Raw genomic sequence first — 9,008 nt, 5'->3', positions numbered from 1 at the left:
TTCTCGAAGGACCGATTGATCTTTAGCGGTGTGGGTTACTTCGTCTACGGTTATTAAGGAACTGGCCTCCTATACATTTCCCGTTTTTGTTTTTGCTACAACTTCATCCATACGCAGTGTAAGCATACTCATTTGTTTCTGCATTGCATCAAGCAAAGCTTTAACTGTTGGGTCTATTCCGCTGTTAGTTAAAGCGGCGCTAACAGTTTCGGTTTTGTCTTCTCGTGGCGTTGCCATTGTTATACTAATTGTGCTGTCTGTTCTCGATCTGTATTTGACAAAAGAATCCAGGGCTTGCTCACCATGATCGTTTAACCCGTAGGAAAGGTTCCGTTGAAATGTCAAAACATTTCATAGCATATTAAATATGTATGCTAGATGCCCAAATGATTTTTCTTCCATCGTCTGATTGTTCAGGCTTCTTCCCGTTTTCCCATTTTTAAAAGGAAAATATTGCGGTCACGTTGGAGTATATAACTTTTCGATATCTTCATAAGCTTAGTACAACGAGTCGTATGTCTCTTTTGCAAAACTCTAAATTGTATATACAGTGTCAGTACTTTCATTTCCTTTCTGTGGTTCCAAGTTAGACATATGTATCATTGATACCGAATGTTGCCAGTACGGTTGCGAATTATTGTACAATGTTTGTACCGATCGATGTAATTGTTTTCGCAGATTAATCAGTTGATTAATTTTCAGAAAACGACTACATTGATAAGTACAAACATTGCACAATAATTCGATACCAAGCTCAGAATCACGCTAATACAGTCCATTTTGGATTACGAAAAACCACGAAGAGAATTTTGGATAATCTAAACTGGACTGCAACGTGGGATGCCGTTGGACACCGTGGGACGCCGCTGGAGACCGTAGAACACCGTTGGTCCAGTGTAGATCACCAAAAAACGCGAAAAGAATTTTGGATGATCTAGACTGGACTGCAACGTGGGACAACGTGGGATTCCATTGGTCCAGTATGGATCTCCAAAAGCCGCGAAAAGAATTTTGGATGATCTACACTGGACTGCACCGTTGGACATCGTTGGACACCGTTGGACACCGTTGGACACCGTTGGACACCGTTGGACACCGTTGGACACCGTTGGACACCGTTGGACATCGTTGGACACCGTTGGACACCGTTGGACATCGTTGGACACCGTTGGACACCGTTGGACACCGTTGGACACCGTTGGACATCGTTGGACACCGTTGGACACCGTTGGACACCGTTGGACACCGTTGGACACCGTTGGACACCGTTGGACACCGTTGGACACCGTTGGACACCGTTGGACACCGTTGGACACCGTTGGACACCGTTGGACACCGTTGGACACCGTTGGACACCGTTGGACACCGTTGGACACCGTTGGACACCGTTGGACACCGTTGGACACCGTTGGACATCGTTGGACACCGTTGGACATCGTTGGACACCGGGGGACACCGTAGAATGCGTGCGTTTTAGCCTTAATTAATCGTAAGATAGATACCTATGTTAAGTGCATTGTGAGCTCATTCTGTACAGCGATACTTATCCATCTTGGAACGAAAAATTGTACCCGCGATTTGTAGGTTCGCGATCGCTCAGTTGTTTCAAACTGTCGCGTGACGTACTCGCTCGTGCGTATTCCGGGTACGCGCGGGTCAACGTGCACTGGACAACTCTTGGGATTCGTAAGGCGGCCCAAGCACATCTCAGTCTTTGTAACTGCTCGACGACTGCTCGACGTTCGCACCGGATCGCGGGAGTTGTCGTCGCGCCGGAGATGCTTGTGAATCTGTTGGGGATTCAGTCGTGGATCTGCACTCCTGTCCGATTGGTACTTCTGTACTCGGTCAGGGACCTGCAATTTCACGTCCTCCGTAATCCTGTTCGGGCCCGCGGGGGTGGGCCCCACTGTTCAGTTGGGGCCATGCCTTCGTAATCTTGTTCAGCGGCCCCTCCCCGGGTTCCACATGTTCAGTTGGAGTGTGTTAAGTTGCCGGCCTATGTGCTGGATCCACGGCTAGATCACCAGCGGATCACTGGCATCATCGATCGACGCCATCGACCGCGACTCGTATAAGTTTCGAACGGCGAAACAGGAATCGAGTTATGGTCAATACTTGGGCTTTCCGCTAATCCTTTGGGTTATCCGGTGCACGGGAGTACGTCGCGTAGGTTTGTTAGTTCGTTCGTTATTTCCTTCATTTCCTTTCATTCGTTCCAAGTTAGACAAATGTGTCTTTGATACCGAATGATGCCAGTAGGGATACCAATTATTGTACAATATTTGTACTGATCGATGTAATCTTTGTGTGGGAGATAGATGTTGTGCTATGTATGTTGTTTTAAGTTTGTAAAGATTTATGTAAGCGCTGCGTTGGAGATATGTGTTTCGCAGGCCATGAAACAACTATTTCTTTACGCAGGCCCATGGTCAAGTAGAGTCGTAACTCGACATTCTGCCAATGGGTTGAATATCGAGATGGATGTATAAAGATAAAGAAGCCATGGGCGGGTCTCTTGCGTAGTCACCTCTGCGTGGTGAGACCTGGTAATTGGCATCGTTTTCCAAAAAATTAATCAGTTGATTAATCTTTGGAAAACGATACCAAGCTAAGAACTACGCAGCAGTCCGGTTTGTATCTCCAAATGCCGCGAACAGAATTTTGGATGATACAGACTGGGCTGCACCGTAGGTCACCGTGGGACAACGTTGGACAACGTGGGACAACGTTGGACAACGTGGGACAACGTTGGACAACGTGGGACAACGTTGGACAACGTGGGACAACGTGGGACAACGTGGGACAACGTGGGACAACGTGGGACAACGTTGGACAACGTGGGACAACGTGGGACAACGTGGGACAACGTGGGACAACGTGGGACAACGTGGGACAACGTGGGACAACGTGGGACAACGTGGGACAACGTGGGACACCGTTGGACACCGTGGGATATGTCTTGTCTCTCAAATCCATTCTGAGCCCATTCTGTATAATGGTACTTATCTGACTTGGAATCTAGTATAAAAATCGATTCTTTTTTTGCATTGAATCTTGTGGTTATTTTGTGCACGGGAGTGCGTTGCGTAAGTCCATTGATTTTTTGGAAAGATCGCGAACGAACGAGTTCGCGCCGCGATTTTTCTTTCATTGTCTGTTTGTTCGGGCTCCTTCTTAGTTTCCCATTTTTAAGAGAAAATTATTGCGGTCCTGTTAGAGTTTCTAACTTTTCGATATATTCAAAAGTTTTGAGCCGCGAAAATAGAACGTTAAACAGTTTAGAACAATGACTCGAATGTCCCTTTTTCAGAACACGAAATTGTGTATGCAGTGTCAATAGGTTCGGTTAAACAAATTATTGTTTTATTTCCGATATATGAGATCATTCTCTCATTTCAAACGAATTTTTAATAAGTTATTTTATTGTTTCAAATTGAGTTATATCTCAATAATTCACTTATGGAATTCAATTTTTTTTTGTTGTATTATGTGTATTTGCTTCAGTTAACGTCATAAACTTGCAACATAGTAACAGTTAGATTCAAATACATCGAAACAAGTATTCTTTAAACATATTTAGTGGCGAACTTTTGAATTCTTGCAAATATTTTCCAATATTTATAACAGGCGACTATAGTGTATTAGTGCAATGTATATTTCGTATTCTAATAACGAAAATTCACAGTATATATTCTAATTGCGAACAGTATAATTCTTGAAATCGATTGCATTGCATTCACGGTATTCGTAAGCATTTGTTTGCTATCGAGAAATATCTCACAATTTTCAACTTATAGTTTCATACTTGTTCCAGTTTCTTAATAATAATTTTTAAGTGTAAAGAAATAGCAGTATTTTCTAAATAAACGTTCAATAGGAAAAAGGAGAAAATTGTCGAAACAACGTTTCGCTTCTTTTCCACCCCCCCCCCCCCCCCCGCCACCTCCGCCCCTAAACTGCTTTATTTTCAGGAAATATTTGTGACCGCGCGCAATGCGGTTGTAGAGTCAGTGTTTGCTACGCAATAGTTTCTTTTCAATTTTTTAAAATCACGATATTTTTGATTAAATTCGATCAAATAATCACACGCGAAAGTAATAAAATTTTATCAATTAAATTTGTACGCGATATTAGAGTCCTTGTTCGTCGATCATAATTTAAGCGGTCGTGGTAACGTAGTCTTTTATTTTTTTTTTTTTTTTTTTTTTTTTTATATTTATTGTTTCGAATATTCGTTTTCGGTATTAGAGTCAGTGCCTCCCTCAAGAGGATAAAGCCTCTCCTGGAACTCAAGAATGTAAGTAGTTTTATATATTGTATTTCAACTTGTCCTATTTATTATATTTTGTTTGAAATATTGTTAATTATAAAATAAGAATGGTTGATAACTTAAAAAGCTGTAAATGTTCTCTTTAATTGAAATAAAGTCTTAAAGTCTTAACGTTAAAATGCAATAAAACTGTCCGATACGTATCAAAAATCACTGAATTGCTAAAGTTCCATGTTTTTTATTGTGCATTAACGATATTAATGATATTTTATGTTTTGTTATAGACATATCACAGCTTCAACTTCCTTGTCTTCTTTGGGAATGCACCAATGGTGGCTCAAAAGCCAAAAATGTAAGTAACTTTGCATATCGTACTTCAATTATGTCTATTCTGTATATTTTTCTTTAACGACTAACAATTAATTGACACAATCCAATTGAAAATTTGTGAGTTTAGCATTTTCTGAGGTTATTCTTTCATTGAAATAAAATAAGAGTTAAAGTCTTAATACCGAATTATGGAACAAATGACTAACATATTTAAAAAATCATTAGATTCTTGATTTTTATATTTTAGACTTTCATATTAGAGTTTTAGTTTTTATACTTATCAAAGTTTATTAGAATTTCAATCTTTATTACTACTAATATTACTAAAGTTAATAAACCTTCATTTTTCATTATCTTCAACTTTTTAAATAATCAGCAATCACTCATCGTGTTTTGCTCTGTAACAGATTGTTCGCAACCTCCATTTCCAACACTGGACCTTACACGGTTCCTGCCTGATGTTAGTCTCCCTGATTATCCGCAGCATCCATGGTACGTCTTCTGTTTCTCCGCTTCGAACGGTGAGTCGCATGCATTTTTGTTCCTCCGGTCACTCAATCATGTCGTAGGATGAAAGGTCCAAATCGGCACGGGTGACCGGTTGTACTACGTAGAAATTTTTGCGAGCATAGTGACCGCGGGTATTTTTTATACCCGTGAGTAGTAACACTCTTTTTTCAAATTTATTAGTTTAGGATAGGTCTTCTTGCACAGCGCGATTATAATAATTAGTTTTTTAATAATTAGGTTAAACATATACACTCGAGAATATATTCGTGTTATTTATAAATGTGCATGTTAATATTTTGTATGAATATTTGCAAATGGCAAATATCTACACGAATATACCTGTATGACATACATATACTTGATCTTAAGTAATGAATTAATCGTGACAATATTAAGTCACGATCGTTTATTTCATTTCGGTTAGAATTTAAAATATGAGTCAAAATTCATTTTTTCCGTACAAAAATGTGCAAAATTCTACGTGCAAGAAGACACTTCGCGACAGGCAGATTTTTTAATCAAAGCAATAATTTTGAACACTGCTTCTGCACTTTCGAGTATATGCTTTGATAAAGAGATCGCCCGAGATTATTTCTTTCTTAGTAATATATTTAGAGTCAATAATTCTATTTGCATGAGTCTCAGTCTTTTTCTACTAACGCTACTTTTTTCGAAATATTAAAATTTTGTTCTAATTTATTAAATTAATAAAGTAGAGTTACTTAGTTACTATTAAATTAATAAAGTAAATTTAATCAGATGCAAAGTAGTAAAATATAAACTCAAAGAACGTTAGTCCGTTAAATAAAAATTACACAAACTAATCATCTTTTTAGATCAGGATTTTCAGGTTTAACCCTTTCCGTGCCCATTGTCAGGATCTCATTCACGTGCCCAGGTGCTACTTGAATGGGAGAAAGACATTGGGCACGATGGTCTAGAATTAAGTAATGTAATAATTTCTCAGCGACTGACGATGTGTTAGTGTATCGTGCACGACGTATTTTCCACATTATGTGTGTGTGTGTTGTTAGGCCGTGGAATTGCGTCGCTTTTTCTCATTCGTTAAAACTTCAAATATTAAAAATGTCGAGACATATATCGATTCAATTTACGTCTCGATACGATTGTATCACAATTTGTGATAATATCATCCACGCGATTAAGTGTAACCACGCTTTTTATATTGCCATAAATTACAATTATAATTCCAAGTTTACTTACATTTATTTTAACGATATCATTTCCTCAGACGTGTTTTATCACGTTTTACGCAATGGTCACTAGCCTTCGTCAGTCGATTTCAGGAAAAAGGTAAGTACCTTAGAGTGTGCATGTTGTATTAAGCTCGGGTGTCGGAGGCGTCCCGGGACGTCCTCTCTAGTGTAGGACCTTTGCGCCCGGGTGGTATGTGTGAGAACCGTGGAGTGAGTGTGTTGGTGTGCATGTTTTGCCATTTTTTAAATATAGCGTTAGGTAGGATAGGTAGTATACTTTCTGGTATGTCTGTTAATTATAAGTAGGTAGGGCCGGGCAGGTTGGCACAGTCTCTAGTCGGGTAGGCGCGTTTTCGTGTGACCAACCTGTTTCTGGAAATCTAATTTGAAAAATCGACGGTGAAACTGGCACGAGTAGAGCATGCACTCGTCTCTGGTTTTGCCTTTCGATTTTTCGAATTTCGCGGTCGCGGTCGCGAATGGTCTCGAAACGAACGTTTATTGCTCGAGCACGCACATGCGAGTGAGCAACGATCACTGTTGTGATCGTTGGTCAGTCCATATGCACTTCCATCAGCTTCCGCGGTTTATATTTTTATTTTATAAGTTTTTTTTTTGTTTGCGATTTAGAAGTCTCGAGCTTAGATTTAAGTTTCAGCGGGCATTGCGCCCGAAGAAAGAAGAGGCTATATGCTGAAGAGGCCCGGCAAACTGCCACTCAAGAGGGCAACTACTAATGGCTCCCCATCCTCTGGGTCATCCAGAGCATGGGAAGTCATTATTGTTACTACTTTGTCACTATGCTCGATTTTAGTATTAGTAGTAGTAGTAGTAGTAGTAGTAGTAGTAGTCTTTGTTTTTTTGGCCGATGTATATATCGGTCCATCGTCCCATTGGGCAAATCGCGATTTTTCTTATTAGTGTTGCGACAAATTAATTACGGGTTGTATTAGAGTTGCGAAATAATATCACGGCTTTTCATTAGTGTGACGAGAGAATGATTACGGTTTGAATTAGAGTTGCGATAAAATGATAATCGCGTTTGCTTTAGAGTTGCGAATTACGATATCGCGATTGTCTTTTGCAATTTTTAGAATTTTTTCTGTTTAAGTAGCAATACTAGGATATTTAAAGTAGCTTTTTCAAATATTAAATAGCAATTTTCATTAAATTCACTTTAAGAATTAGCGTTGCGACATTGTTCCATCGCGAGTTCTACTTATTTTTCCTGTTAGCGTTGCGATAATGAATGATCGCGTTTTGTTAAGTAGAGTTGCGTTCACAAACTGCCCAAACCCTCCGACTGCATTTGTCGGACACTGCTCCTGGATCACACGTACAGCCTAAAGAGCTGTACAAGTGTGATCGTTCATCGGCAACCTCCTAAATGGTTGCACTGCAATCTCTCGCTATTAGTGTTGCGTATTGCTTAAATACGAGTGCGTAGATTTATACTTATTAGCGTTGCGTATCAGATATCGGGAATTTTCAGATTTTTCTCTTTTTTTTTTATGGTAGATTAATTGATATTGCAGATATAACGAAGCACTCGTCGCGTTTGATTTTGAGAATTTTCTGCTTCATACATATTAGTAGTAAATTAGCGTTGCGAAACAAGAATATTCAGTTCCACTCTCGACGTGTTGATCGGGTTTATATAGAGTGGAAGACGATTGAATTTTAGTAGCCCTTCTGGCTACTGCTTTGTTTCTTTTTCAGCGCCCCTTATTAATGCGCCCCTTATTACTACGTTTATTACTGAAAATACTGCTATAAGACATATTCCTTTGCCAGCGTTAACGTTACCATGACTGCTAAAATACAGAACTTTATTACGAATGTATAATATATATATATATATTTACATGTATGAAATTGTGAGCGATTTCATGCGTAACAAAGCATTATAATGAAATATCTTAATGTTGCTATGAAGGCTTGAAATATTTTTTTAAATTTAATTCATTGCTATTAGAATTAATGCTGGTGATTGTTCGTTCTTAGAATTATAACTTCTAGAATTTTTTCGACTGCGATATTTTCAATCTTTTAACAGTAATGTAGAATTTCATAAATATTCGAATTTCATTTGTATGAAACAAAAGTTCATTCGCGATCATCGTTCGTTTGTAACAAAAATTCTGCACAAAATGATTTATGTGCATATCTTTCGATTCACTATGTTGCAAGTCACTATGTTGTTGTAGGAAATAACAGGTACTGTTAAAAGTTAAAAGACAAAGCAAGTGATTTTATAATAATCGGGTTTTCTCTTATCTTAGTTATTTCAAATGAACTTTTCAATTTTTAATTCAGTTTAAATTCAATTACTTAAAATTCTTGTTTTCAACGTAATCCTAATTTCGATTAAAAAGATACAAACGATTCCATATTTTTGCTAAAATTTAATCAATAGTAATTTGATCTATAATTGACCATTATTAGTAGTTTATTTTTCATGTATAAAATGTTCTCGTTTTAGAGATACCTGATTCTTTTATATACCAAATCCAGTAAATGGGTTTGTTTCAGATTTATCAATTTACAGAAGATACATTTCAGTTACATATTTGAACATTTCATATCATATTAAACATGCATGCTAGAGGCTCAAATGATTTTTCTTTCATTGTCTGATTGTTCGAGCTTCTTCCTGTTTTCCCATTTTTAAGAGGAGC

This window comes from Bombus terrestris, chromosome 6 (assembly GCF_910591885.1).
Source record: "Bombus terrestris chromosome 6, iyBomTerr1.2, whole genome shotgun sequence".
Lineage (NCBI taxonomy): Eukaryota > Metazoa > Arthropoda > Insecta > Hymenoptera > Apidae > Bombus > Bombus terrestris.
The sequence above is the reverse complement of the archived record's forward strand: the minus strand, read 5'-3'. Positions refer to the sequence as shown.